Here is a 10090-nt window from a genome sequence, read left to right on the forward strand (position 1 = left end):
TTACAGGGTCAAGTAACAATAGCATGTAACTCAGTCCAGCGCACAGCACTGATAAATCTCCCTGCAGAGTACACTGCAGGAGTCCGCTATTGTTCCTAGCCACATGGCTTATTAATATTCACTACTGTTATTCAGTACGAGCTTTTCTGTGATCAGGAAGCAGGGAGGACATGACGACACATTTGGCTTCATGGGAGACGGACAAACATGGAACCTGCCATGAGCTGTCAGGAGCATCATTCTCTGCATATACTATATAAAAATTCTGTGAAATCCAAACGTGGACAGTGAAATGCATATGTAATGTAAGTACAGCCTATATTTAGCTACTGATATATGTGTTTATTTTCTCTGAGACCTTATACCTAACAGCTCCTCTTTAAATTATAGTGTACTGCATGTTGTTTTTTTGTGTACCATATTTTTGGCTGCATATTTCCTTCATAGGACGTGAAACATCTAAGAGGTTCCAAATGTTTTCATGAAAATAGACGACAGCACAACATACATGCCAAAAAATACAACAGACGGGATAACACCTTCAGATATAGCACGAAAAATGCGGAACTTTTTGGGGAAAACTGAGACATGGCATCCGTACTTTAGAGGCCTCTTGCCTGGATGGACTCAACTTAAGATGGATGATTGGCCCTGGTTGTGAGTAGCATTTTTCTAAATACATGTATAGGAAACATTCTAGACTATTAATTATATGTGTAGAAATGTTATGTTACTATACTGCTGTAACATCTTGTCAGATGCATTACGTTTTTTGTGTGTGTTTAGAAGTGCTTATTGATTGATGTATTTAAATAGTCACTTCCTGCTTTGCTGGTGGCCAGCCAGGGAACCTCGTATACTAACACGGTATATTTAAATCACTTCAAATATGCACCTGAGTTTTACTCTGCAGGTTACATTACTTTGTTATTGAATGTAGAATTGTGTCTGTATAGCTGCCAGTTTAGTGTTTCACCATTATTTTGTTAAAGTTGTAGTGTACTGTATGTTTTTTTTGTACAAGATGTTTTGCAGCAAATTTCCTCCATAGATTAAGAACATTTGAGAGATTCACTGGGTGAACATTTGGAGAAATCGCTTTTATGAAAACTGATGACAGCAAAGCATGCATGCAAGAGAATACAAAAGATGGGATAACACCATTAAATATAGCACGAGAAATGCAGAACTTTTGGTGGAAAACTAGGACATGGCATCCCGACTTTAGAGACTTCTTTCCTGGATGGACTCAATTTAAGATGGGTGATTGGCCCAGGTTGTGAGTAGCATTTTCTTTATTACATATATAGTAAGTATACTAGAGTAATAATTATGTGTTTAAAAATGTTATGCCACTGTACTGCTGCAATATCTTTTTAGATGCTTGTTGTATTTTTCTGTGCATTTAGAAGTGTTTATTTAGTGATGCATTTAAATTGTAGTGTACTGCATGTTGTTTTTTTGTGTAACATATTTTTGGCAGCATATTTCTTCCATAGGACGTGAAACATCTAAGATGTTCAAAATGTTTTCATGGAAATAGACGACAGAACAGCATACATGCCAAAAAATACAACAGACGGGATACCACCTTCAGATATAGCACGAAAAATGCGGAACTTTTTGGTAAAAACTGAGACATGGCATCACAACTTTGGAAACATTTTCCCTGGATGGACTCAATTTAGGATGGATTATTTGCCAAGGTTGTGAGTAGCATTTTTTTTTCATTACATGTATAAGAAGCATTCTAGACTAATAATTACATGGTTAAAAATGTTGTGCTACTATACTGCTGTAATATCTTGTCAGTTGCCTAAAGTATTTTTGTGTGCGTTGAGAAGTGTTTGTTTATTGATGTTTTAACGTTGTAGTGTACTGCATGTGTTTTTTTTTGTGAACAAGATGTTTTGCAGCATATTTCCTCCATAGATGTGGAACATTTGAGAGGTGTTCTAGGTGAACATTTGGAAAAATTACTTTTATGAAAATAGACGACAGCACCGAAATACGTAAAAAAAGAGTACAAAATACGGGATAACACCAACATAAATAGCATGAGAAATGCGGACCTTTTGGTAGAAAACAGAGACATGGCATCCCAAGTTTATAGACATCTTTCCTGGATAGACTCAATTTACGATGGATGATTGGCCCCGGTTGTGAGTAGCATTTTCTTTATTACATGTATAGTAAGTATTCTAGAGTAATAATTACGTGTTTAAAAATGTTATTCCACTGTACTGCTGTAATATCTTTTCAGATGGTTGTAGTATTTTTATGGGCATTTCAAAGTGTTTATTGATTGACGAATTTACATTTTAGTGTACTGCATGTTTTTTTGTGTGTACAAGATGTTTTGCAGCATACTTTCTCCATAGATGTGGAACATTTAAGAGATTCGTTAGGTGAACATTTGGAAAAATCGCTATTATGAAATTTGAAGACAGCACCGCATACATACAATAGACTACAAAAGATATGATAGCACCATCGGGTATTGCACGAAAAATGCAGAACTTTTGTTGGAAAACTGAGACATGGCATCCCAACTTTAGAAACCTCTTGCCTGGATGGACTCAACTTAAGATGGATGATTGGCCCAGGTTGTGAGTAGCATTTTTCTAACTCCATGTATAGGAAACATCCTAGACTATTAATTATATGTGTACAAATGTTATGCTACTATACTGCTGTAATATCTTGTCAGATGCATTAAGTTTTTTTGTGTGTGTTTAGAAGTGCTTATTGTTTGATGTATTTAAATTGCCACTTCCTGCTTTGCTGGTGGCCAGACAGGGAACCTCGTATACTAACACGGTGTTCCCTGAAGGTCTGTTTTTGGCTTTCCAACAGGCGCAACGCTTTGCACTGCTGAGGCAATTTACAGTGTGAAACCATCCTAAACGGTTCACAACCATATGTAACCTGCTTAGTACCAGTTTGGTTGGTGTTTGGTGTGGCTGTAGGGGAGGAGGAGGCCACAGGTAATACTTACGGGTATATTTAAATCACTTCAAATATGCCCCTGAGTTTTTCTCTGCAGGTTACATTACTTTGTTATTGAATGTAAAATTGTGTCTGTATAGCTGCCAGTTTAGTGTTTCACCATTATTTTGTTAAAGTTGCAGTGTTTTTTGTACAAGATGTTTTGCAGCATATTTCCTCCATAGATTTGGAACATTTGAGAGATTCACTGGGTGAACATTTGGAGAAATTGCTTTTATGAAAACTGATGACAGTAGCGCATACATGCAAGAGAATACAAAAGATGGGATAACACCATTAAATATAGCACAAGAAATGCAGAACTTTTGGTGAAAAACTAGGACATGGCATCCCGACTTTAGAGACTTCTTTCCTGGATCTACTCAATTTAAGATAGGTGATTGACCCAGGTTGTGAGTAGCATTTTCTTTATTACATGTATAGTAAGTATTCTAGAGTAATAATTATGTGTTTAAAAATGTTATGCCACTGTACTGCTGCAATATCTTTTTAGATGCTTGTTGTATTTTTCTGTGCATTTAGAAGTGTTTATTGAGTGATGTATTAAAATTGTAGTGTACTGCATGTTGTTTTTTTGTGTACCATATTTTTGGCAGCATATTTCCTCCATAGGACGTGAAACATCAAAGAGGTTCCAAATGTTTTCATGAAAATAGACGACAGCACAACATACATGCCAAAAAATACAACAGACGGGATAACACCTTCAGATATAGCATGAAAAATGCGGAACTTTTGGGGGAAAACTGAGACATGGCATCCCAACTTTAGAGGCCTCTTGCCTGGATGGACTCAACATTAGATAGATGATTGGCCCAGGTTGTGAGTAGCATTTTTCTAAATACATGTATAGGAAACATTCTAGACTATTAATTATATGTGTAGAAATGTTATGTTACTATACTGCTGTAATATCTTGTCTGATGCATTAAGTTTTTTTGTGTGTGTTTAGAAGTGCTTATTGATTGATGTATTTAAATTGTCACTTCTTGCTTTGCTGGTGGCCAGACAGGGAACCTCGTATACTAACACGGTGTTCCCTGAAGGTCTTTTTTTGGCGTTGCAACAGGCGCAATGCACTGCACTGCTGATGCCAATTTACAGTGTGAAACCATCCTAAATGGTTCACAACCATATGTAACCTGCTTAGTACCAGTTAGGTTGGTGTTTGGTGTGGCTGTAGGGGCGGGAGGAGGCCACAGGTAAAGCTTACGGGTATATTTAAATCACTTCAAATATGCCCCTGAGTTTTACTCTGCAGGTTACATTACTTTGTTATTGAATGTAGAATTGTGTCTGTATAGCTGCCAGTTTAGTGTTTCACCATTATTTTGTTAAAGTTGTAGTGTACTGTATGTTTTTTTTGTACAAGATGTTTTGCAGCATATTTCCTCCATAGATTTAGAACATTTGAGAGATTCACTGGGTGAACATTTGGAGAAATCGCTTTTATGAAAACTGATGACATCAGCGCATACATGCAAGAGAATACAAAAGATGGGATGACACCACTAAATATAGCACGAGAAATGCAGAACTTTTGGTGGAAAACTAGGACATGGCATCCCGACTTTAGAGACATCTTTCCTGGATGGACTCAATTTAAGATGGGTGATTGGCCCAGGTTGTGAGTAGCATTTTCTTTATTACATGTATAGTAAGTATACTAGAGTAATAATTACGTGTTTAAAAATGTTATGCCACTGTACTGCTGCAATATCTTTTTAGATGGTTGTTGTATTTTTCTGTGCATTAAGAAGTGTTAATTGGTTGATGTCTTCATATTGTAGTGTACTGCATGTTGTTTTTTGTGTACCATATTTTTGGCAGCATATTTCCTCCATAGGACGTGAAACATCTAAGAGGTTCAAAATGTTTTCATCGAAATAGACGTCAGAACAGCATACATGCAAGAAAATACAACAGACGGGATAACACCATCGGATATAGCATGAGAAATGCAGAACTTTTGGGGGAAAACTGAGACATGGCATCACAACTTTAGAAACATTTTCCCTGGATGGACTCAATTTGGGATGGATTATTTGCCAAGGTTGTGAGTAGCATTTTTTTCATTACATGTATAAGAAGCATTCTAGACTAATAATTACATGGTTAAAAATGTTGTGCTACTATACTGCTGTAATATCTTGTCAGTTGCCTAAAGTATTTTTGTGTGCGTTGAGAAGTGTTTGTTTATTGATGTTTTAACGTTGTAGTGCACTGCATGTGTTGTTTTTTTGTGAACAAGATGTTTTGCAGCATATTTCCTCCATAGATGTGGAACATTTGAGAGGTGTTCTAGGTGAACATTTGGAAAAATTACTTTTATGACAATAGATGACAGCACCGAAATACGTAAAAAAAGAATACAAAATACGGGATAACACCAACATATATAGCATGAGAAATGAGGACCTTTTGGTGGAAAACAGAGACATGGCATCCCAAGTTTATAGACATCTTTCCTGGATAGACTCAATTTAGGATGGATGATTGGCCCTGGTTGTGAGTAGCATTTTCTTTATTACATGTATAGTAAGTATTCTAGAGTAATAATTACGTGTTTAAAAATGTTATTCCACTGTACTGCTGTAATATCTTTTCAGATGTTTGTAGTATTTTTATGGGCATTTCAAAGTGTTTATTGATTGACGAATTTACATTTTAGTGTACTGCATGTTTTTTTGTGTGTACAAGATGTTTTGCAGCATACTTTCTCCATAGATGTGAAACATTTAAGAGATTCGTTAGGTGAACATTTAGAAAAATCGCTATTATGAAATTTGAAAACAGCACCGCATACATACAATAGACTACAAAAGATATGATAGCACCATCGGGTATTGCACGAAAAATGCAGAACTTTTGTTGGAAAACTGAGACATGGCATCCCAACTTTAGAAACCTCTTGCCTGGATGGACTCAACTTAAGATGGATGATTGGCCCAGGTTGTGAGTAGCATTTTTCTAACTCCGTGTATAGGAAACATTGTAGACTAATAATTATATGTGTTGAAATGTTATGCTACTATACTGCTGTAATATCTTGTCAGATGCATTAAGTTTTTGTGTGTGTGTTTAGAAGTGCTTATTGATTGATGTATTTAAATTGCCACTTCCTGCTTTGCTGGTGGCCAGACAGGGAACCTCGTATACTAACACGGTGTTCCCTAAAGGTCTGTTTTTGGCTTTCCAACAGGCGCAACGCTTTGCACTGCTGATGGCAATTTACAGTGTGAAACCATCCTAAACGGTTCACAACCATATGTAACCTGCTTAGTACCAGTTTGGTTGGTGTTTGGTGTGGCTGTAGGGGAGGAGGAGGCCACAGGTAATACTTACGGGTATATTTAAATCACTTCAAATATGCCCCTGAGTTTTTCTCTGCAGGTTACATTACTTTGTTATTGAATGTAAAATTGTGTCTGTATAGCTGCCAGTTTAGTGTTTCACCATTATTTTGTTAAAGTTGCAGTGTTTTTTGTACAAGATGTTTTGCAGCATATTTCCTCCATAGATTTGGAACATTTCAGAGATTCACTGGGTGAACATTTGGAGAAATTGCTTTTATGAAAACTGATGACAGCAGCGCATACATGCAAGAGAATACAAAAGATGGGATAACACCATTAAATATAGCACAAGAAATGCAGAACTTTTGGTGAAAAACTAGGACATGGCATCCCGACTTTAGAGACTTCTTTCCTGGATCTACTCAATTTAAGATAGGTGATTGACCCAGGTTGTGAGTAGCATTTTCTTTATTACATGTATAGTAAGTATTCTAGAGTAATAATTATGTGTTTAAAAATGTTATGCCACTGTACTGCTGCAATATCTTTTTAGATGCTTGTTGTATTTTTCTGTGTATTTAGAAGTGATTATTGAGTGATGTATTAAAATTGTAGTGTACTGCATGTTTTTTTTTGTGTACCATATTTTTGGCAGCATATTTCCTCCATAGGACGTGAAACATCAAAGAGGTTCCAAATGTTTTCATGAAAATAGACGACAGCACAACATACATGCCAAAAAATACAACAGACGGGATAACACCTTCAGATATAGCACGAAAAATGCGGAACTTTTGGGGGAAAACTGAGACATGGCATCCCAACTTTAGAGGCCTCTTGCCTGGATGGACTCAACATTAGATAGATGATTGGCCCAGGTTGTGAGTAGCATTTTTCTAAATACATGTATAGGAAACATTCTAGACTATTAATTATATGTGTAGAAATGTTATGTTACTATACTGCTGTAATATCTTGTCAGATGCATTAAGTTTTTTTGTGTGTGTTTAGAAGTGCTTATTGATTGATGTATTTAAATTGTCACTTCCTGCTTTGCTGGTGGCCAGACAGGGAACCTCGTATACTAACACGGTGTTCCCTGAAGGTCTTTTTTTGGCGTTGCAACAGGCGCAATGCACTGCACTGCTGATGCCAATTTACAGTGTGAAACCATCCTAAATGGTTCACAACCATATGTAACCTGCTTAGTACCAGTTTGGTTGGTGTTTGGTGTGGCTGTAGGGGCGGGAGGAGGCCACAGGTAAAGCTTACGGGTATATTTAAATCACTTCAAATATGCCCCTGAGTTTTACTCTGCAGGTTACATTACTTTGTTATTGAATGTAGAATTGTGTCTGTATAGCTGCCAGTTTAGTTTTTTTACCATTATTTTGTTAAAGTTGTAGTGTACTGTATGTTTTTTTTGTACAAGATGTTTTGCAGCATATTTCCTCCATAGATTTAGAACATTTGAGAGATTCACTGGGTGAACATTTGGAGAAATCGCTTTTATGAAAACTGATGACATCAGCGCATACATGCAAGAGAATACAAAAGATGGGATGACACCACTAAATATAGCACGAGAAATGCAGAACTTTTGGTGGAAAACTAGGACATGGCATCCCGACTTTAGAGACATCTTTCCTGGATGGACTCAATTTAAGATGGGTGATTGGCCCAGGTTGTGAGTAGCATTTTCTTTATTACATGTATAGTAAGTATACTAGAGTAATAATTACGTGTTTAAAAATGTTATGCCACTGTACTGCTGCAATATCTTTTTAGATGGTTGTTGTATTTTTCTGTGCATTAAGAAGTGTTAATTGGTTGATGTCTTCATATTGTAGTGTACTGCATGTTGTTTTTTGTGTACCATATTTTTGGCAGCATATTTCCTCCATAGGACGTGAAACATCTAAGAGGTTCAAAATGTTTTCATCGAAATAGACGTCAGAACAGCATACATGCAAGAAAATACAACAGACGGGATAACACCATCGGATATAGCATGAGAAATGCAGAACTTTTGGGGGAAAACTGAGACATGGCATCACAACTTTAGAAACATTTTCCCTGGATGGACTCAATTTGGGATGGATTATTTGCCAAGGTTGTGAGTAGCATTTTTTTCATTACATGTATAAGAAGCATTCTAGACTAATAATTACATGGTTAAAAATGTTGTGCTACTATACTGCTGTAATATCTTGTCAGTTGCCTAAAGTATTTTTGTGTGCGTTGAGAAGTGTTTGTTTATTGATGTTTTAACGTTGTAGTGCACTGCATGTGTTGTTTTTTTGTGAACAAGATGTTTTGCAGCATATTTCCTCCATAGATGTGGAACATTTGAGAGGTGTTCTAGGTGAACATTTGGAAAAATTACTTTTATGACAATAGATGACAGCACCAAAATACGTAAAAAAAGAATAAAAAATACGGGATAACACCAACATATATAGCATGAGAAATGAGGACCTTTTGGTGGAAAACAGAGACATGGCATCCCAAGTTTATAGACATCTTTCCTGGATAGACTCAATTTAGGATGGATGATTGGCCCTGGTTGTGAGTAGCATTTTCTTTATTACATGTATAGTAAGTATTCTAGAGTAATAATTACGTGTTTAAAAATGTTATTCCACTGGACTGCTGTAATATCTTTTCAGATGTTTGTAGTATTTTTATGGGCATTTCAAAGTGTTTATTGATTGACGAATTTACATTTTAGTGTACTGCATGTTTTTTTTGTGTGTACAAGATGTTTTGCAGCATACTTTCTCCATAGATGTGAAACATTTAAGAGATTCGTTAGGTGAACATTTGGAAAAATCGCTATTATGAAATTTGAAAACAGCACCGCATACATACAATAGACTACAAAAGATATGATAGCACCATCGGGTATTGCACGAAAAATGCAGAACTTTTGTTGGAAAACTGAGACATGGCATCCCAACTTTAGAAACCTCTTGCCTGGATGGACTCAACTTAAGATGGATGATTGGCCCAGGTTGTGAGTAGCATTTTTCTAACTCCGTGTATAGGAAACATTCGAGACTATTAATTATATGTGTAGAAATGTTATGTTACTATACTGCTGTAATATCTTGTCAGATGCATTAAGTTTTTGTGTGTGTGTTTAGAAGGGCTTATTGATTGATGTATTTAAATTGCCACTTCCTGCTTTGCTGGTGGCCAGACAGGGAACCTCGTATACTAACACGGTGTTCCCTAAAGGTCTGTTTTTGGCTTTCCAACAGGCGCAACGCTTTGCACTGCTGATGGCAATTTACAGTGTGAAACCATCCTAAACGGTTCACAACCATATGTAACCTGCTTAGTACCAGTTTGGTTGGTGTTTGGTGTGGCTGTAGGGGAGGAGGAGGCCACAGGTAATACTTACGGGTATATTTAAATCACTTCAAATATGCCCCTGAGTTTTTCTCTGCAGGTTACATTACTTTGTTATTGAATGTAAAATTGTGTCTGTATAGCTGCCAGTTTAGTGTTTCACCATTATTTTGTTAAAGTTGCAGTGTTTTTTGTACAAGATGTTTTGCAGCATATTTCCTCCATAGATTTGGAACATTTGAGAGATTCACTGGGTGAACATTTGGAGAAATTGCTTTTATGAAAACTGATGACAGCAGCGCATACATGCAAGAGAATACAAAAGATGGGATAACACCATTAAATATAGCACAAGAAATGCAGAACTTTTGGTGAAAAACTAGGACATGGCATCCCGACTTTAGAGACTTCTTTCCTGGATCTACTCAATT

This window comes from Hyperolius riggenbachi, chromosome 4 (assembly GCF_040937935.1).
Source record: "Hyperolius riggenbachi isolate aHypRig1 chromosome 4, aHypRig1.pri, whole genome shotgun sequence".
In the NCBI taxonomy this organism is placed as follows: Eukaryota; Metazoa; Chordata; class Amphibia; order Anura; family Hyperoliidae; genus Hyperolius; species Hyperolius riggenbachi.